The sequence below is a fragment of the Vigna unguiculata genome, chromosome 1 (assembly GCF_004118075.2).
Source record: "Vigna unguiculata cultivar IT97K-499-35 chromosome 1, ASM411807v1, whole genome shotgun sequence".
In the NCBI taxonomy this organism is placed as follows: domain Eukaryota; kingdom Viridiplantae; phylum Streptophyta; class Magnoliopsida; order Fabales; family Fabaceae; genus Vigna; species Vigna unguiculata.
Window position 1 is genome coordinate 3,091,658 of NC_040279.1, and position 23,377 is coordinate 3,115,034.

Consider the following 23,377-nt stretch of genomic DNA (forward strand, 5'->3'; position numbering starts at 1 on the left):
AGGCCAAAGAAGCCTCGGAGGCCGCAAGTGTAACATCCCGTCCGGATATTACGAATTTAATAAAATAAAATAGAAATAATACATCAGCATCATTTATTTAAAATCTCAAGTAATAATAATGTCTCATTTTCCAAAACACGGGAAATGTAAAACTTCATTAAATTACCAACGAGTCCATAAATACAAAACAGTGGGTTTAGTCCAGTAGGCCATGAGCCTTTACATCATATATTTAAATAGAGTGATAAAAACATGAGCATAAAAAAAATTCCCATCAACATCCCCTCTTCGCAGTTAAGCCTCACCAGCTCCACCTGCATCATCACCTGCTCACGTATACCGCGTATACGATCATCGCCAAACATAAGCAGATAGGGTGAGCTAACAGTTAAAACACACAAAAATATTCCAAACACAGTTATACATGTATAACTAATACAAATAATGCAACAATAGTACAACGTTTTCTTTATACTGCATGGCCACAACCATACAAAATATCCTTACTTTTCCCATAGAACCATACTCCATTTCCATCACATGGCCACCACCATGTATATCAAGTACATCAGGGAACCTCGTTCCATTTCTTTCACATGGCCACAACCATGTCAGCAGTGTTCCACATCTTCTAGTAATTATCTCAAGGTGCCTTGCTACCACACCTATCGGCCACAACCGATAGAGCACATGCAGAAATCATGCTAAGGATCACACACCGTAGCGCCAGGTGGAGCTCCCAAATACGAACATAGTCCGTAACGTCCCAGGACTACCAAACTCGTCAGCAACCACTGAGGAGGGCAATCCATTGGACCCATCCGTATTGGCCACAACCAGCACACTCGCCAACCCGAGCCACAACTCAAAGTTCCTCGTGTTCATCCGCTATCCCGAGCCATAACTCGAGGGAAGTCATTCCGGGCCATAACCCATAGAATGCCACGTGCTTAACCCCTATCCCGAGCCACAACTCAAGGATACGTTCCGGGCCACAACCCATGGAACACCAGCAAGCCCACCAAGAAGATATTTTAAAAGCCATGTAGAACACCTCTTACAAGTTTCATCCCGACTTATAAACACGACAGGTACATCTTCCTTAAACGTACCTCTTCGCCATTGCTTGCTTAAATTAGAACCTTTGTTTAACCATTACAGCCCACCCCTCATAGCTAGACCCCCAACTTGTGCAAGCATCCAGAACCACTGCAGCCTACATATTCTCGCTTAAGCGAGTTCATGCTCGCTTGGGCGAGACTCTCGTTCGCCTAGAATAAAAGTGCCTCGTCTAAGCGACGAGTCTCTTAACACCACAAAATTTCCCCCGCGATCTCGCTTAGGCGAGAGGGTCTCGCCTGGGCGAGACGTACTCCTGCTCAAGACAACCATCAACCTCGCCTGTGCGAGTTGTTCAAGCAAACCACACAAATGCACACGATTTCTCGCTTAGGCGAGTCCCACTCGCCTAAGTGAGATGAGCCCTCGCCTAAACTCCAAAACTCTCCGCCCGAGCGATGGCCACGAGCAGACAGAGGATAAGCGTCCCTGCATATCTTGCCTAGGCGAGCCTGACTCGCCTTAGCAAGAATTGCAGGTGTTTACACTGATTCACGCACACACCCACTGTACCAGTAATCCAACACACTCCCAAAATATGCCCATCCAATTTGATCAAATTGCAACACCAAAACAACATACCTTAGACTCATTAAAACCCATAACCCCGAAATTTCACAACAACAGCACCCTCAAATACAAAATACCCATCATATTCATGCAATTCGGTAAAAATCCCAATCAAATAGTGCCAATTCACCCAAACCCCCAATTCATCACATGATTAACCTGAAAATCCAAGGCATAAAACCATCAAACTCATACAATCAAAATAGCTTACAATATTACGGGTTTAGCTCCCCTAACCTGAAATTTTCCTTTGCTTAGACAATGGCAGAACGTTGGAAATCTCTCCTTGGTCACTAGGCAGCCCAATGTAAAAAGAGAACTAAAGATGTGCCATTAAGATTTGAACCCATGACCTTCCCAACGCCAAGTCAAAGCTAAACCACCAAGCCAACTTATATTTCTTGATAACACACACAATTCAAGCATTATCTCATACACAAATGTGGCCCAACATATTATTAAAACATTAATAACAAAATACACATAATTGGCATACATAGGACTCGAACCTAAGTCCTCTCACACAAACCAAGTACTCTCAACCACATGAGCTAGTACTTTTCCACGTCACACATAACAGAAATTAATGTCATAAATGCACAACTCGCCCGCATTTATTAATTAATTAATTCCCGCAGATCTTACAGCAAGGTCCCCAGCCTTCCAGTCTACGGAGGAAGAAAGCGAATACAACCCCACCACTCACACCTTTACCACCACCCAACAAACACCCATCCCCTCCACCCACCCCACTCACTTTCCATCCACTCAACCAGGACATACCGCAGCCCCAACCCCTGCCGCTACCCTCCCTACCACCCAGATCCCCTACAATATACCCACCACCCTCCACACCACACATGTTCCACAGTACAACCCACAATACCTCCCAACGACCCATATCCCTCCTCACAATCTTACCTCTACCTTCCCCGCCATGATCAACCATCCCATCCCACCTCTTCTGCTCCCTCCCCACCAGCCTAGGCGTCGCCATCTTTTCACCGACTTCATTGCCAACACACCCTACCTGCCCAGTCGGAACCCTTCACACTGGACCGCTATACTGGTGAGACCGACCCTGACGAACACCTCAAAGTCTACATCACCCATGTCGCCCTGTACACGTCCCAAGACACAGTCTTCTGCAAAGCCTTCCCCACCACCCTCAAGGGCCCTACTCTAGAATGGTTCACAACCCTTCTGCCTTACTCCATCGACAACTTCGACGTCTTTTCACACATGTTCTCCACCCTTTTTGCCGACAGCCGTCCACACCAAACTACCACAATCTCCCTCTTGGGCATTAGACAAGAACAAGGCGAACCACTCAGAGCGTTCATAGACCGCTTCAGTAAGGCAGCTCTTCGCACCCCACACCTCAACCAGGAGATGATCCTCCAGTGCATGGCACTTACCTTACAACCCGACCCCTTCACTAACAATGTCTACCTCCACCCACCTGCCTCTATGCACGAACTTAAATTGCGTGCAGCCGACTATGTCCGCATGGAGGAAATGCAGACCCTCCATACCAAATTTTGCAATGACTATGCAGCCACCACCGCCAACCTTACCCCGCCCTGATACCCGCCCACGCGAGCCCCGCCAACCTCGCGTCACCCGATATGCCCCTCTTACCGTAGCCCGCTCCCGCATCCTCGATGAGGCCCTACAAGCTGACCTTATCCCTCCACCACGTAAGACAACCACACCTCATAACGCTGATATGACCAAATATTATCGTTACCACCGTAACCATGGCCATACTACAGAAGACTGCAAAGCACTCCAGGATAAGATAGAAGAACTGGTCCATGCTGGTCACTTTCGTCGCTTCATCCGTAGAGATTACCATCCCTCTCGATCCCGCCACCCCCCTCGATCCGACCACAGACGCCCCCCACACGACTCCCGTCATGACAGACGCCCCGCCCAACCCTTTAACTAGGAACCCGAACCGACCCGCACCGACATCACTCCCACCGACCCTCCCCTGCGTGGCACCATTAACACCATCTCTGGTGGCTTTGCTAGTGGAGGATCCACCTCTTCTGCACGAAAGAAACACCCCCGCCATATCCAATCCATCAACCACATCACCCATTCCCACCACAGATGTTGCATGCCTCCCATCATCTTCACAGATGACGACTTTCATGGCCTCGACCATCAACAAGATGACCCCATGGTCATCACTGTTGAAATCGAAAACTACACCGTTAAGAAAGTCCTTGTCGACCAAGGCAGCTCCGTTGACATCCTCTACTGGGCCACCTACCAAAAACTCCAACTTTCAGACACCGTCATGGTCCCGTATGACGAGCCGATCTATGGCTTCTCTGGCGAATAAGTATCCACTCGTGGCTACATCGACCTCCACACCATCTTTCGTGAGGGAACTCAAACTAAAACCATCCCAATCCGCTTCCTTATCGTCGACGCGCCAACATCCTACTATGTCCTCCTGGGTCGTCCTTCCCTCAACACCCTTGGCGCTGTCGTCTCCACCCCCCACTTGGCCATGAAGTTCCCTTCTCCATTCGGTGACATCCTCACCATCCACTACGACTAGCGCTTAGCACGCGAATGTTACATGGCTAGCCTGCGCCCACAGCTTCCAATTCAACAAACCAACCACATCGAGCAACCACCTGGCTCCAGCATTGCCCTGTCAGGCAAAGATCTAGATCTCAGAGTAGGTCGTGATGTCCGTCTCGAACCAGTTGAAGAGACCTCCCTTCTTGAACTTCCCAACGACCACTCTATCAACCTAGGCACCGGTTTGAACTCTGACAAGCGTGCCATCATCACACCCATCCTCACCAACAACACAGACCTTTTCGCTTGGTCAACCGCTGACCTACCTGGGGTGGACCCTCAAGTGGCATCCCACAAACTATCTATCTACAAAGAAGCCTGATACGTATCCCAGAAGAAACGCAAACTTGACGAAGAACGCCGATTAGCGGTCAAGGTTGAGGCCGACAAGTTATTGAACGTATGATTCATATAAGAGGCTCACTACACCACTTGGCTTTCTAATGTAGTCTTGGTGAAGAAAGCCAATGGAAAATGGCGGATGTATGTAGACTACACGGATCTAAACAAGACCTACCCTCGCGATGCCTGTAACACCCCTGGCGCACCAGCCCAGAGCATGTCAGGTTACTACAGCCCGATGCACCCCAACCCCGTCACCCTTCTCCGTCCATTCATACTGGGTGGGTTGTTGCCAGTGGGAATCGAACCCCCAACCTGACCTTTAACACCTCTGGCACACCAGCAGATGCTACCAGTTGCGCTCACTTTTTTGTAACATCTACTGGCTCACCTACCCGTGACCAGAGCATGTCAGGTTACTACAGCCCGATGCACCCCAACCCCTCACCCTTCTCCGTCCATTCATACTGGGTGGGTTGTTGCCAGTGGGAATCGAACCCCCAACCTGACCTTTAACACCTCTGGCACACCAGCAATGCTACCAGTTGTGCTGCAGCGTAACTGGTAGCATTGCTGGTGTGCCAGAGGTGTTAAAGGTCAGGTTGGGGGTTCGATTCCCACTGGCAACAACCCACCCAGTATGAATGGACGGAGAAGGGTGAGGGGTTGGGGTGCATCGGGTTGTAGTAACCTGACATGCTCTGGTCACGGGTAGGTGAGCCAGTAGATGTTACAATGCCTACCCCTTGCCCAATATCGACCAACTTGTTGATGGTGCAGCAGGGAATAAGGTGCTAAGCTTCTTGGATGCATATTCCGCATACAACCAAATCTTCATGGCCATATCTGACATGCACAAAACCGCCTTCATCACGGACGAAGCCAACTACTTCTATAAAGTTATGCCTTTTGGTCTTAAAAACGCTGGAGCAACCTACCAACGGCTAATGGACAAGGTCTTCAGTCATCTCATGGGACAATGTGTCGAAGTATATGTTGACGACATGGTTGTCAAGTCTCCAAGCCACCATCAACATGTCGAGGACCTCTCGACCATCTTCTCCGCACTACGCCAATACAACCTCCGCCTCAACCTTGACAAATGTGTATTCGGCGTCGACCGTGGTAAATTTCTTGGGTTCATGTTGACCCAACGCGGCATAGAAGCCAATCCCGAAAAATACAAGGCCATTATTGAGATGCGCAACCCCACTACCATCAAAGAGGTCCAACACCTTATAGGCCGCCTCACAGCCATTTCCCGTTTCCTACCCAAATTAGCCGAACAAACCCAACTCATCGTTCAACTCCTAAAGAAATCCACCTTGTTCATGTGGACTGGTGATTATGAACAAATCTTCCAGAAACTGAAAACAACCCTTACTTCGCCACCTATCCTCCACAAGCCGGACACTTGCCAACCCCTCCTTGTATACATCACGGCCACTGACCACACCGTCAGCGCTGCGCTCGTACAATAAATAGAAGGTACGCAACATCCTGTGTACTTCGTTAGCAGAACACTGCAAGACCCTGAAACCAGATACCAAATGGTGGAGAAACTAGCCCTATCCCTGGTCCACACAGCCCGCCGTCTACGCCCATACATCCAAAACCACAGCATCATCGTCAAAACCGACTACCCAATCCAAAAAATACTGCAAAAACCAGATCTAACCGGACGGATGTCATCCTGGGCCGTCGAGCTGTCGGAATTCAACATTCGCTACGAACCTCATGGCCCCATTAAAGCCCAATGTCTCTTAGACTTCGTCAACGACCTTCAGTACACACCCACAGAGGACTAGTGGACGCTCCATGTGGATGGTTCCTCAAATCCAAAAGGTGTCGGCGCTGGCATCGTGTTAGAAGGCCCTAATGACATCCTTATCGAAAGATCCCTTCACTTTGCCTTCAAGACATCAAACAACCAAGCCGAATACGAGGCTATCCTCGCCGGCCTTTTCCTTGCCCGTGAAGTAGGTGTCAAGACGCTAACGTGTAAAACTGACTCCAAGCTTACTATAGGGCACCTAAATGACGAGTTCCAGATCAAAGACCCTATCCTTCTACAATATTACCATCTGGTCCGTGTAGTCATTCCATCCGCCTTTGAACGAGTCTGCATCGAACACTTTCCAAGGACTGACAACATCAGAGTTGACATCCTCTCCAAATTGGTCAGCACCAAGTTAAAAAGTTGCCATCGATCCCTGTTACAACAAACATTATCTACGCCCTCCATCACACATACCTATCAAAACCTAACCCACGCCCCAGCTGACATCATCACCCCCTCCCAAAGCCATAACTGGACCACACCCTATATCCAATACCTAAAAACTGACAACCCCCCTCAAGATGCGAATAAAACTTTGCTGGCCAAGGCCGCCAGGTACACCATAATAGGCGATGATCTTTACAAACGCAAGTACGATCAACCCCTCCTTAAATGCGTCACGGCAAAGCAAGCACATTATATTATTAAAGAACTACACGAAGGCATTTGTGGCTACCATTTCGGCACGCGTACCATGGCTACCAGAATTCTTAGAGCCAGGTACTTCTGGCCGACTATAGAAGCAGATTGCCAGGATTCTGTCCGAAAGTGCAAACCATGCCAGAAACATGGCAACCTTATCCACCAAAAACAAGAACAACTACACCACATACTATCCCCATGGCCATTCGCTAAGTGGGGAATGAATATCCTCGGCCCTTTCTCACCCGGCAAAGGGTAGGTGAAATTCCTAATTGTAGTCGTCGACTACTTCACCAAATGGATAGAAGCCAAGCCGCTAACCACCATCACGGCCCAGCAAGTTCAGCAATTTGTTTGGAAAGATATTATATGCAGATATGGCGTCCCACATACCATCATCATAGATAATGGCCGATAATTTGTAGATAAGGAGCTAGCCAAGTTCTACACTGGCCTGGGCATCAAACACATCACAAGTTCTGTAGAACATCCACAAACCAATGGACAAGCAGAGGCGGCAAATAAAGTTATCCTAGTGGAGCTACGCAAGAGATTAGATACCGCCAAAGACCGATGGCCCGAAGAGTTAGTAGAAGTGCTATGGACTTACAGGTGCACCCCTCAATCATCAACAAACGAATCCCCATTCAACCTAGTTTACGGTGTAGACGCCATGATACCGGTTGAGATTGGCGAACCATCCATGGGTCGAGAACTATACGGCCCAACCCACAACCACCAAAACATGGCTATACATCTCGACCTCCTACCCGAACTCAGAGAAAAAGCCCAGATACGCAATTTAGCTGCCAAACAAAGAGCTGCTAGAAAGTATAACACAAACTTATGTCCATGATCGTTCGCAATCGGGGACTTAGTATGGAGAATGGCCAGCAATGCAAGAAAGAAGGATGGCAAATTCTCCGCCAACTGGGACGGCCCATACCGCATACGTGAAGACGTAGGAGGAGGAGCTTATCGCCTTGAACATTTATCCGGGGAAGAAATACCTAACACTTGGAATGTATCCCACCTCAAACTTTATTTCAGTTAAATGTATGCTGCAATAAGCCGAACACTTGTAACCCTGGGTGTACTCTTTTTCCTCACCTGGTCTTTTTTCCCTAAGGAGGGTTTTGGCAAGAGAGGTTTTTACGAGGCACCCCATATTCAATAAATAAAACAAAGGGTTCTCAACTATACAACTTTCCTACGTTTTTACTCTCATATTCGTTTAAGTTCCCCACCCTTACCACAAGTAAGCGGCCTGGGTCGAACACCCTTAATTTGTGCTTAAATCGTCTTAGTTCCCCACCCTTACCACAAGTAAGCGGCCTGGGTCGAACACCCTTAACTTGTGTTTAATTCGTTTAAGTTCCCCACTCTTACCACAAGTAAGCGGCCTGGGTCGAACACCCTTAACTTGTGTTTAATTCGTTTAAGTTCCCCACCCTTACTACAAGTAAGCGGCTTGGGTCGGACACCCTTAATTTGTGCTTAAATCGTCTTAGTTCCCCACCCTTACCACAAGTAAGCGGCATGGGTCGAACATCCTTAACTTGTGTTTAATCCGTCTTAGTTACCCACCCTTACCACAAGTAAGCGGCCTGGGTCGAACACCCTTAACTTGTGTTTAATTCGTCTTAGTTCCCCACCCTTACCACAAGTAAGCGGCCTGGGTCGAACACCCTTAACTTGTGTTTAATCTGTTTTAGTTCCCCACCCTTTCCACAAGTAAGCGGCCTGGGTCGAACACCCTTAACTTGCGTTTAATTTGTTTAAGTTCCCCACCCTTACCACAAGTAAGCGGCCTGGGTCGAACACCCTTAATTTGTGTTTAATTCGTTTAAGTTCCCCACCCTTACCACAAGTAGACGGCCTGGGTCGAACACCCTTAACTTATGTTTAATTCGTCTTAGTTCCCCACCCTTACCACAAGTAAGCGGCCTGGGTCGAACACCCTTAACATACAATCGAACACGCCATACATACACCACAAATCATCAAAACCCATCATACACAATAACATACATAACCATAATCGCATTAAACAAAAGTGCAAGAGTGTATCAATGTAACGCAATGAACCAACTATTACAGACATAGGTTCAAATAATATTTTCAAATCAATAAAAGTCGAGGTCCTATTCTACTGCGTCAGGGGCCACCTCCTCGGCATCACCCGCTTCCTTCACCTCTTCAGCCGCCTTCTCCTCCGCCTTCTGCTCCGCCTCCTCACCATTACTGCTTTCATCCTCCTTCACAAGCCTCTCATCAACAACATCCTTGTTAACATCAAACTTTGCGTTCGTAATATCAACCTCCTCATGGAAAAAGGCTGTTTGACGTAGTCCTTTCTTAAAACCGTTGATGTTTTTTTGTATGATACAATTCTTCAGGTCGTCAGGCTCACCGATAGCACCGTCATATTTTTCCTTCAGTTCGTCATAGTCCTTCTCCAACTCCCCTATTCTCTTGTTCAATTTCTCCTCAGAATCCAAACACCGAACCCTCCACGTTGCCAACCTCGTTCTCTCTGGCTCCCAACCCTCCTTCTCCTTCTTCCACACAGCCCTTTCCTCCTCAAACTTGTCAACTTTCCCCTGCAGCTCTTCCACCTTCTGCTGACCTTCCTCCTTCACCTCCCGCCGATATAAAGACCCTACACGACGACTCAATATCAGGGCCTTGCTCCCAAATTCCACCATTGTCCTTACGATATGATCCGCCTCCATACCGTCGATTGAGTTTATAATGGTATCTGAGAGGTTGATCGCGATATCCTTTCTCACAGATATTTCTGGCAACTCAATTAAGCCAGATTCTGGTCCTTTCTCTCCACCAGCCGACCCCGCCCCACTGGCCGACCCCGCCCCAAGCAAGACCGCCCTCACTTTCTTCACATCCTTCCCCTTGCCAGCGCGAGGCGGCAACTCGGCTTTCCTATTCATTCCACCATGTACGTGAACTTCCACCACGGACTCTTGCAAATTGGGAACGTCAACTTTCCCAGCTACCTTAGCCTTAGCGGCCATCTCCTTCCTCAGCGACTGGAAGAGCGCCAAATTCTTTTTCCCTGATTGCGCCATGTGCCCTACAATAACACAGTAACCCCCGGATTAAAACAACTTAGAATCATTAACGCAGTTTAAGTAACAAACAAATACCTTCAATATCTATAATCGGATGCACCGAATTATAAACTCTAACTAAGCCCTTAATGGGCAACTTATCAACAAACTTCATTAAGATTTTCACCACCTCCTTATCCCCCGCCGACAACTCATCCGTCCCCATATCCTTGTACCGAGAAGGGGTACCCGTCCAGCTAAATAGGAACTTTGTACTCCCATCAGCATTCAAGAAATAAGGCTTGCCCTCTTCCTTCACCACAACTTTGAAGTACTTGTCCTTAAAGTGCTTAAAAGACTGGGAAAATGCGTCCAGTCTGCTGATACTAGGACGACTTATCAAAGACAACCAAGTAGTCGGTCGACGGGGTCTGGTGTCATAGAAGTACAGGAAAGCGTAAGGAGAAGGCTCCAGGTATAGAGATTGGCACAAGATGCGGAAGGCTTGCAAGTAAGTCCAACTATTCGGGTGCAATTGTGTAGGTGCCACGTTCAGCGCGCACAACACACCCATAGCGAAATCATCTAACGGTAACCGCACATGTAGCTGAGAAAAATGACACATGTACATGTAGAAGAACTTCTCCGTAGCCCCCTCCTGCCCGTGACACACACGGTCAATAGCGCTAACCCTCTCCAGGGAAACGATATCCCTGCTTACAACCTTTGAGATGAACGACGTACAGTTCAGCCAGGAGTTCAATAAGCGAGACCACCGGAACAAAGATGATTGATTGCGGACATCGGCAGCCGGCCACCCATAACCGCCATTGGCCGACCAATCACTCTCGGCCAACTCCTCAGGGGGATCTTCTCGGACCTCCCTCACCGTTTCCATGGGGATCCCACTTACCATACCTCCAGAACTAGTACCCTCTTCATCAACTTGCCTACCTCTACTACTCTCCGACCCCATACTCTCACTACTAGATGTGGACAATGATATACTATCGCTACTAGACATACCTTTTTTCGTGTTTACAGAAAGATGTCGGCTGAAATTGGGAACTAGTCAGACAGTAAAATGCACACAAGACCTCTGAATACAAAACTCTCGCAAATGAACCAAGTAACCCCTCACTCGTTTTGAAATCAATATTTATAGCCCAGAATCCCAAACGGCGAAAACCCCTTCCCGCCAAAACAACAACTCATACCAATCGACACCATCATTACTAGAGACGTGACTATTAAAAATGACGATGCCAAAGCTTCCTGATTTGACCCCTGACACCCCTTCACCTACCTTCAAACGGTTACCACTTTTTAGCCTTAACACTGTTCATCACACTTAAAGGCTGGGGGACTGGTATATCACACCTAGCCTGTTCCGCTAGCATATCAACACATATCACCCTTGACCGACACCTATGTCGGTCAAGGTTGGGGGACTTGTAAGACCCGAGAAATTTAAATAATTAATTAAATAATTATTTAATAAATGCGGGTAGTAGGAGCCTTTAAGGCATTTAATGCGGATTGCTATGGCGTGGAAAAGTGCTAGCTCAAGTGGTTGAGAGTACTTTATTGTGTGAGAGGACTTAGGTTCAAGTCCTATGTATGTCGTTTGTGTGTTATTTAATTATTATTGTTTTTAATAATAATATGCTAGAACATGTTGAGGGATAATATAATCATAGAATTATATTAATCATCATGAAACATGAATTGGTTAAATGGTTGTGCTTTGATTTGATAATTGGTTTGATGTGGGTTTGAACCTTAGTGAACCCCAAACTAAACTCTCTTTTTGTCAAAATTTACTTTGGCATGAAGGTGAAAGGGCATGGATACCCTAACTGGCCAAGGATGGCTGAAAAATAGATGTGTTATGAACCATTGAATAACACTTATACCACTTTTAAATGCCATTTTCGTTTTAGCACATTAATCCATCTTTAAGGCACTATTATAAGTAAAATTTTAGGTGAGAGAAGAGGTTTTTGCATTTGTTATTGTTGTATAGGGAGAGGAGAACGAAAGTTGAGAGTTTGTTGAGGATTGAGTGAGGAAAGGAGCTACATAGAGATAGAATCAAAGGAGGATTATTGGTGATCAAGGGGGAACTCACAACAATTCCAAAATAAGCTACGGAAACCAGGTTAGGGGAGCTGTACTCCGCTATTTTTTGTATTCGTTTTGTTAATGATATGCAATATATGATGAATTGGATGTCCTTAATCTAGTTATTTTGTGTGATTTTGCGTTTCTGGAATTTTTCCAGAAACCACCTAGCGGGTGATGAATCACCACCAGGCGACACTTCATTTTGTTCGGGTTTTGGGGTTCCTACAGAGGGACCGCCTGGCGGCACACCCCCGGCCGCCAGGCGACGCAAGTGGATTTACCTTGATTTTTATGTTTTTCTTGTTCTGGACGGATTATGATTAGAGGGAAATCTAGTCCTAACTATTTGTTAATGATTTAATGTCATATGTTGACGAGATCACATGTATTGAGAAAATTAAATTGGGAAGAAATCACATTAACATGGTTAGGGATTGGGAAATTGGGAATTTCGTGACAATGGTAAATAATGCGCGAATTGCAATGATTCAATCTGGATTTAAGATTTAACTTGATTATCAATGGCATAAAATGAAGGCTAGTCAATTGAAATAGGGTAGTTGATGAAGGAACGCGTTTCTGGACAACTTGGGAATTTGGGAATTTAGTTCGCGCAGTGCAAGAAGGAGTTCTGGAAATTCCAGAAAGCTATGATCCGCCTGGCGGTGAGCTGTGTACCGCCAGGCGACATGACAGTAAGAGTGGTTGAGATTCATAGGTGCGAGTGGGATGTCTGGGTTCCTGGAACTGCAAGAACCGCCTAGCGGCCAATTGGATGCCAAACGCCATATCAGATATGTGAGGGGTGCTCTGGTTCACGAAAAACGCTGTTTTTTGTACTTTTCGTGCAATAGGGACCGCCCGACGGTAGTACAGTCCCGCCAGGTGCCACCTTCCACTTCTGGGCGCTAGGCGCCACCATTTTTTCTGGTTTGTGCAATTTTCTTAAAACTGTATTTCCCGGTTCGTTAACCGTCTGATTTAAGTGAAATTTTGACAGGTGGTCCATAACATGTGGTTCTTCACTTTAAACGGTGGAGATTTGATTTGGAGGTCAGTAGCTGGAGATATACGTTACGCAATATTGTTGATTTGGAGTCTTTAAAATGCATGAATAACCTCTTGATAATTACTAGTAACTTCTAATGAAGCATGATTGGGTTATGTGGTAAGTCTCTATCAATTTGAATGTTCCTTTGGATTAGTCACATGTGGAGAATTGGTTTGGTGAAGGCATAGGTGTCAATATTAACTTGCATTGGTGCATAAGATCATGTGCTTAAAATTGTTAGAGTGTTGCTGCTTATATTTTGTTTAAGCATGCTTGAGATGGTCTATATGACTAGGGGATGAATGCACATGTGAGATGCTATAAGGCCTGTAACATTATAGATGACAATGTTTTTCATTAGAGGTACTCTAGAATGAGAGCAAATGAGAGCAATATGTGCGAAGTGAGGCTTAGCAGCGGAGCGGGGAAAACTCATGGTAACAGTTTTATAGAGTTTTATCATTTATGATTTTGAAATAAAGATATAATCTATTATGAGACTGTTTTTGTATTTTATTGAATTTTGAGAAGATTTGAACTTAGAGTTATATTTATTATGAAATAAATTCTTTGAAATTTTTATGAAATGTGATTTATAATAAATGTGATTTTATAATATTTCACGTACATATATATTCACCTAAAATATAGAAACAAAAATGTTTCAAATTCTCTTTCCTTTATAATATAAGATTTTTATCATTATTAATTATTGATATCTTATTATTATAATATAAGATTTTCATCACTATTAATTATTAATATTTAATTTTATTTTAATTTTTGTGTTAATTAATTAATTAATTAATTCTTTCAAATACATTATCTATAAAATTAATTTTAATTATAAAAAAACATTTATTTCAAATTCTCTTTCCTTTATAATATAAGTTATTTATCATTATTAATTATTGATATCTTATTATCATAATACAAGATTTTTATCACTATTAATTATTGATATTTAATTTTTTGTTGATTAATTCATTCAAATCTGTCATTTATAAAAATAATTTTAATTATAGAAAATCATTTATTTCAAATTTTCTTTCTTTTATAATATAAATTTTTTATTACTATTAATTATTAATATTTTATTATTCTTCTAAATTTGGTGATAATTAGTTTATTCATTCATTTAAATTCTATTAATAAAAATATTTTAATTATATAATAATATTTGTTCCAAATTTTCTTTCTTTAATAACTAGTGTACACATAGGAGCGACACAACGCCTGTGTGTACGCATTTTTTAAATATACGTGATATTATATTAGTAGGTGATGATAATATAATATTTAAGTTAATATATAAAAATGTAATATTATTAAAAATAAGGTTTAATTACTCGAATCATACCTATTTTGGTTCGAAAATTTCAAAATGGTACCCGCTTTGAACTTTGCCTCAATTTAGTACCCAATTTTGATTATTGCATCAATGTAGTACCCGCCGTTAAGTCTTCACAAACGACGTTAACTACCTTGCCACGTGTCAGCCTCTGGATTTTTTAATTTTTTTAATTTTTTTTTAAATTTTTTTAAAATTTTTTTTAATTTTTATTTTTTTTTTGAATTTTTTTTGAAAAAATTTTTTTTGCCACGTGTCAAATCCTTGATGTGACACGTGGCAAGGTACCTTGCAAGTGTCATTGTCTTCCTTTCAACTTAGTCCCCATATATGTCTATTTGTTTCAATTTAGTACCCATATATGTTTATTTGTTTTAATTTAGTACCCAATTTATTTGTTTCAATTTTATTCAAATATTTTATTTTTATATGGAGAAATATTGTATCTCTTTTAAGACAAAATTTATTATTTATATAAATGTTATATTGGTACTTGTTACTAAAAATGAGTTATAAAATTAAGCATTGAAATTTATTTTAAAGTTAATGGTAAAAGTCATGAATAACATATTTGTAAGTCATTTTTAGTAACAAATATAAATATAACATTTATATAAATTATAAATTTAGACTTAAGGGAGACACAATATTTCTCTATTTTGTAAAATAGAGATTCAGACAAAATTGAAACAAATAAATTGGGTACTAAATTGAAACAAATAAACATATATGGGTACTAAATTGAAACAAATAGACACATGTGGTGACTAAGTTGAAATGAAGACAATTACACTTGCAAGGTACCTTGCCACGTGTCACATCAAGGATTTGACACGTGGCAAAAAAAAATTTCAAAAAAAATTCAAAAAAAAAAATTAAAAATTAAAAAAAATTAAAAAAAAATTAAAAAAAAAATTAGAAAAATTAAAAAATCCAGAGGCTGACACGTGGCAAGGTAGTTAACGTCGTTTGTGAAGACTTAACGGCGGGTACTACATTGATGCAATAATCAAAATTGGATACTAAATTGAGGCAAAGTTCAAAGCGGGTACCATTTTGAAATTTTCGAACCAAGATGGGTATGATTCGAGTAATTAAGCCTAAAAATAAAGTAAAATATATCAGAAAAGATGAGAGAATAATTGTTGATAAATAGAGAAAAAGAGAATAGCACAGATAGACGATTTTATATAAAAAATTGTAAATGTAACGGTCAATTTTCAAAAATTTAATAAATAAGTATATTTTAAAGGGTGAAATTGGTATTTTGAAATGTGGACACAAAAGAGGGAATCCCTCGCGCCTGTGTGTATGCGTTTTTTAAATATACATGATATTATACTAATAGGTGATGATAATGTAATGTTATTAAGTTAATATATAAAAGAAAATTATATATATTTATTAAAAATAAAGTGAAATATATCAAAAAAAGATGAGAGAATAATCGTTGATAAATAGAAAAAAAGAGAATAATGAACACTAACTGTTATGTGTCACTTCACGATTTTTTTTTTCTAATGTTTTTTTAAATTTTTAAATTTTTATTATTTTTTTAATGTCCACATGTAAATCCAACAGCATGTCAATTTTGTCCCTCTCAAAATTGGGACCAAATTTAATTTTTATATAAAAGTTATAATAATGTGAATTTTAATATATTTAATAAAAAATGTAAATTTTAATATAAATATTAAATTTGGTCTCAATATGGAGAAAGACAAAATTGGTTCATGTTAAAAAAATTGGGACTAAATTGACCAAAAATAAATATAGAAAACAAATTGAATATAAAACATTGATTCTGACATGTGACACGTTGCTGGATTGACATGTGGACATTTAAAAAAAATTAAAACAAATTAAAAATAAATAAATAAAATCAAAAAATAAAAAATGTTTAATCACACGAAAGGTCCTCGTTTTTGTTACAAAATCTCAATTGGGTCTTCAACTTCAAAGTTATCTCAATTTGATCCTATTTTTTGAAAATTCGTTCCAATTTAGTCATTTTCGTTAGGACATCATTGACGACATTAAGTGTGTGGCACATGTCAGCTCGTGATTTTTTCGATTTTTTTTAGTTTTTTTCATTTTTTTTATTTTTACTTTTTATTTTTACTTTTTTTTCTTAAAAAAACAGCTGACACGTGTCAAATTAGGGGTTTTGCCACGTGTCAGCCACTACTACATATTTTAGTTTTAATAACATTTAAAAAATGTTATTAAAGCCTACAAAAATGTTGCTATTTGCAAAGGTGATATTTATACACATGTTATGTATAGTACATGTTGCTAAAAGATTTTAGTAACATTTTTATATATTATTAGTATCATTTTTAAAAATGTTACTAATTAGCATTTTTACTAACACTAGAAAAATGTTGCAAATTTAAATTGTTTGTAACACTTAAAAAATGTTACATATACGTCTTCTAACATTTAAAAAATGTTACCTATATATTTCCTAACATTTAAATAAATGTTACCAATTGTATTGTTTTGTAACAATTAACAAATGTTACAAATTGTCTTTTTTATAACTTTTTAAAATTGTTACTAATTTATCTATCTAGAAATAAGAATAGTTCTTAAGAGAAAATGATACATGGATCCATTCAAGGATACATAAAGCTTGGTTAGTTGTCAAGATTTTACTCCAACCAATGGAATTGAGAATCATGTGAAATTTGAACAGTCATAAAGTTAAATACTAGCTATGAGAATTTTTATTTTTCAAAATTAAAACAATATCTAGAATCGCAGGATAGAATGAAACCATATCTCAACCTTATCTTTTGTTTTATTTTTCCCTCATCCACAAGTTTGATCTGTAATCAAATTGGCAAGACAGTTTCCTACCAACTCTTCATATTCTATCATCCTTCATTACTTCAATTAATCAATGAGATAATAATTCTGTTGTATTCTCCTAAACTTCAATTAGTATTTAAATCCAATAAATAAAATGAATGTTACTAGTAGCATTTAATATGACAATGATGGATATAATAACAAAGAATTATTTACAAATGCACCCTTGCAGTAGGTCACAAGAGTATATAGATTCGCCAACCTTAGACCTCCCATCTTTTCTGACATCCAACCTGCTGCATTTAGTTTTGCATCCATCCTTTGGAGTTGCAATTCTGTGACCACTTCCTCTTAACCAATTCTAACAATAGACAAAAGCAAAATATAGATATAATCTGTATAGAAGCTTGTCACCTTTTATCATTTTGTTCTCCCTTTACATGAAACATTTCACAAATTACCTCCATTCTTATTTTACTCTAGAAAACAAATTGTTTGAAACGCTGTTGGTCATAAAATTGGACATCTTGAAACTTGCAACTTCAGCTCTTTTCCGGGCCTGCTCAACAATCTCTGAGAGTTCTCTGTAACTGTTTTTCTCAATGAAAATGCTAGAAGTTTCTGGTGGTTGAAGTCCATGCAGGGTCCTCTGAGCATGAGCCCACTGAGCTTCCCTCTCCTCCTGACTTGCAAATACAAAGCAAACATCATTTCATCATGAGTCAGGTGTCTAACTCCGAATTTTTCCTGCAAGAACAGTCAAGGGGGTGTTATTTGTTTGATCCAAGAAAAAGACTTGAACCTGTTTCAGTTGAATAATTCTTACAGGGAAGAAATCAGTTTCTCTCATTGCCTAGAAGAATATGATAGTCATCAGTGCCTAGTAACTCCCAAGCACAACTCCAGTAGCAAATATTTCTTGCAGTTTCCAGCTATCAAGCAAGGAAATATAGCAAACAATGTTAATTTAGAAACAACAAGCACAAAAGAAAATGTTTATGAAGAAAATAGATAGCAACCAACCATATTCTCTAGAAAATAGCCCTGCTGGTTAAGATGTCACTAATAATAACACTCAATCCAGGTTCTATCAATACAATATCAGAAGCACTTCTTGCAGCATCAGTTGCATCAGAAATAGCGATTCCGATATCGGCCTTCTTCAAAGCAGGAGCATCGTTGACACCATCTCCAGTCATTCCACAGATGTGCTTCCTGTCTTGCAACTTCTTGACAATTTCGTACTTGTGCTCTGCAGATACAAAAAGGGGTTGGTGAGGACAATGTATAACATTCAGGAGAAGATGTATGTGTTTCCGTATAGTGAGGTTTAACGTATTATTGACTCTTTCTATTTCTCCTATAAGAATTTGCATCGAAAATTGAACATGTTTACATTCAACAAAAACACAGATAGGAAATAATTCTATTTATTCCAAGAATCATCACATTGTACCGAAAAATGGATTTCCTTACTTCCAAAGGGGATCAATAGTGAAGATTTAACAGAGGAATAAATACAAATAGATGGTGAGCAAAGTTGTACTAACAGAGTAGGGGATCTACATTTTGAGAGTAACATTTAAAGGGGCCGCTAAGCCTTTTATTCCACTACTCGGGTAGAGGCAAGTCCCCGGTAAAGGGAGTTGCTGGCTCTCCCCTTCAAGCTTCCCGAGCTTGAAGTACTCGCGTGCCACCAGGATGACGACAAGATTTAGCTCCCAGTCGTGGAGAACAACGTGGGGGAGGAGGAGTGTGGCGAATGTTTGAGTCCTGAGTTCTAGAGAGAAAATCTTGGGTGTGTTTGGTACCTTGCTGGAAAAGGTCATGGAGGGTGTGATGCAAGAGGAAAATAATTAGAGCGAAAGAAAAATGCTAAAAGAGAAAGAGTGAAGTGCAAATTTTTTGTCGATCAGCTCAATTACGAGAAAAATGCTGTGATGAATGTCCCTGACTCTACTAATGGTTTGTCATATACACCAAGACATATGAAGAGAATTTGAATGGAAGTTTATTATATATTTGGCATTCCATGAGTTTTGAATGCCTTATACTCACTGTATATAGTTAAAGTATGTATAATGCTTCTATGAAAAAAATTGTAAAGAGACTTTAATAAGAGTTATTTAACGAGTGCCTTTCAAAAAATATTACTAGATATTTCTAAGTGGATATATGGATCTTTGTGTGGTATTTGTATACATATATGTTTGATGTGTTATTATGAATTGAAATAAAGTTGTGATATTATGAAATTTTGTTTTAGATAATTTATTATTGTACTTCTTGCTTGTGTATAACCTATTTTATGAATATAATATATACATGAGTAGATGTAGAGATGCAAGTTCTTGAATCATATGGAAGAGACTAAAAAGACTAATTTATGTTATCTTTTAATCAACATGTATATAAATATATTAGGTTACGATTAAAGTTTATTTTTAATTGAACGTTTTATACTGGCCTCTGTGTAGGAGTTTATTTCTTAACTTTTGATATATTTTTAACTTTCGCATTTACTAACATTATTACTATTTTGTTTCTTAAAATAGCATCTTAATAAATTAAAAAAGAAAAATGTATATAAGATATAATATACAATTAAACTTTAGACATGTTATAAAATCAAAACTTTCATGAATAGTTATGAGAAATTTAAGTTACCAATTTCACTTCTTGAACTCAAAACAAAAATAATGCGTGCATAAAACATTCATCATTTTCAAACTCATTATGCAAATATATTAGTTTCTCTTCTTTTTCTATGATGGATTTATCTGCTCCATCCTACTTCAAGACAATTTAAGGAATAAAATAGAAATAAAAACATTACTAATTAAAGAAACTGAACAACTATTCAATGCTACCTTTAATTTAAAATCACAACATTTATACAGTTTTTAATTCAACACCACACTCTCAATTTCTAATAGTATTTTACTAAATCAAATTTATGTAAATCTTGGTCATTATATAATGCAACTCTATTCTTCACATAATCATTAAAACGCATTATTTTATTTTTCTCCTTTTCAAAATTCAAGATAACATTTTTTTTTTCATTTATATCATTATTTCTCACTTTATCTTTCATTAGTTTACATATGTGTATATTTTAAAGAATAAAACAGAAATAATATCTGTGAATTTTAAAGACTTGATAAAGAAAGAATAAAAAAAATTCAATAAAAAATATAAATTCCCATTTACTGCAAACTTTATTAACGAAATAAATAAAATATAATTATTATGTCAAACTTTAATTTATAATAGGTATAATTACTCGTATAGTACCCAGTTTGGGGTTAGTGTGTCAAATAGGTATTCGGTTTAAAAAAAGTGTTAATTGCATTCCAACTTTTGAAAAAGTGCTTCAATTAGGTCATTTTCAAACAGAGTTGACTAATACCGTTAGTCAACGTGCCACGTGTCAGTTTGTGATTTTTTTTATTCTTTAAATTTTTAAAACTTTTTTCTTAAATTTGTTGAAAAAAAAAATATTTAAAAAAATGCCACATGTCAGGTCCTTGTGTGTGACACGTGGCATTGTCAATGCCATGTGACATTATCAGTGTCACGTGGCATTGTAGTGTCACACGTCCATGTCACTATCAAATGTTATTGTGTTGATTTCGATTTAGTCCCCATATGTGTCTTTTTGTTTCAATTTAGTACCTAAGTATGTGTATATGATTCAATTTTATCCCAACTTTTTTTAATAATTAAAATATTTTTGTAATCCATTTTTTATAAGATTAAAAATAATTAAGTATAAATATTTTTACAAAATTAAGTACTAATATTTATATTATTCCTCTCAATTTTAAACCAAATTTATCATTTGTATAAATGTTATACTAATATTTTTTTATTAAAAACGACTTTTTAAAATATTACTTCATTAATTACTTTTTTAATAAGTACTCATGTTTTGTTAATTTTTATTTTATTTTTCAAAATAGAACAATATTGTCTTTTACTAATTTTAAACCAAAATTTCTATTAGTATGAATGTTATACTAGTTTTTTTATTAAAAATGACTTAATAAAATGACTTTTACCACTAAATTTTAATATAAATATCAAATACTTAATTTTTGTAAAACTTTTATACTTAATTACTTTTAATTTTATAAAAAAATGGATTTTAATTATTAAAAAATATTATGTCAAAATTGAATCAGATACACATAAGTAGGTATTAAATTGAAACAAAAAAACATATATGGGGACTAAATCGAAATCAACACAATGACATCTGACATTGATACTGACACGTGACATTGCAATGCCACGTGTCACACACAGGGACTTGACACGTGGCATTTTTATTTTTATTTTCAAAAAAATTAAAAGAAAAATTTAAAAATTTTAAAAAAATTTAAAAAAAATCAAAAAAACCACATACTGACACGTGACATGTTGACTAATGGCATTAGTCAACTCTGTCTGAAAGAGACCTAATTGAAGCACTTTTTCAAAAGTTGGGATGCAATCGACAATTTTTTTAAACCGGGTACCTATTTGACACATTAGTCCCAAACTGGATACTATACGAGTAATTATACCTTTATAATAATAAATATAAAAATTAAAAAAAATTATGATGTTTAATAATTTATTAATATATATATATATATATATATATTTGTGTGTATATGTGTATATATATTTATTCTTTAAACAATTTTTAAAAATAAAACATAATTGAAGAAAATTTTACTTAAACTATAATAACATCTTAATTTTAATATATAATATGTAACCACCCTACTATAATAATACCATGAAAAATTAAAAAATATGAAATATTCATAAACATATAATCCTAGTTGTATATATAAATAACCTTAAAAATTATATAAGCAGTAGATGCAGCTTGTAAAAATTAAAAACAATTGTATAAGTGGTGATAATTTTAGAAAACCAGTCAAAATATAATCTAATTACACTGTCATCCTACACTGTACCATGACAAACTCAATAAAATTTATAGTGTACAAAAATTACACTTTCCATAACTAATAATAAATGAGTTCAACGTGGCCATTTTATCTTTATTTTATGATGCCATTTTCTTTTTTTTTAAGTTTTACACTCAACCTTAAAAATAAAAAAACCATAAGATAAACAAATAAATCAACATAATTTACTATGCATACAAAATATTTGGAGACACAAAAATAATCTAAGATTATAATATATAATTTTATATTAAATAATAGTATATAAATCAAACATATTAGATTGATAATATCATTTCGAATAATTGATTTTAAATATTTAATGATCACACTTAAATATTTATTATTTTTTAATTACCAGTATCATATTAAAATATTTTTCTACGTTGTTACAGTAGCATTCTTCGTGTTACTTTTCCTTATGACTTCAAATAAGTGAAAATACAAACAAGAAACATCAATTTTCTTTTATACCAGATAAAACCTATACGAAAATATCCATATATACATATATAAAAAAAAAATTAAAAGAACATCACAATTAAAAGAAAAATCCCATAACAGACTATACATGCACAATCATTTGTTTGTTTACCTTTCTAAATACATGCAGTTGTTTCTTTAAGAACTTCAAATTGGCAGAAGTCACGAATAACAAATGTTTTAGCCAATTAAGTTCTTATAACATGAAATTATACATTTTTTCCAAATCAAATATTTGATTTTAAACTGCGGGAAGAAAGAACCTGGGATGACACGAAACACAGACCAATTCCATTTGTTCAATGAAATTGAAACATGGAGTCACGCAATTCCATTTGTTGAATGAAACTGCTATAAGCACTGGTGCTTATTGGACTGACTCCAAATCCTTTTAAAACA

General features: G+C 38.2%; 1 long non-coding RNA gene across 2 annotated transcripts; it reads right to left on the reverse strand.

The window, feature by feature from the left end:
• Positions 1-17,578: 17,578 nt before the first annotated feature.
• LOC114163460 lies at positions 17,579-19,536 on the reverse strand. 2 transcript variants are annotated; one of them, XR_003599417.1, is made up of 4 exons: positions 19,095-19,536; positions 18,552-18,780; positions 18,355-18,460; positions 17,579-18,275 (listed from the first exon to the last, which is right to left on the reverse strand). It is a non-coding gene; the product is annotated as an uncharacterized LOC114163460 (long non-coding RNA). The 2 variants fall into 2 exon arrangements; XR_003599418.1 differs by having other exon boundaries at positions 19,079-19,536.
• Positions 19,537-23,377: the final 3,841 nt, after the last annotated feature.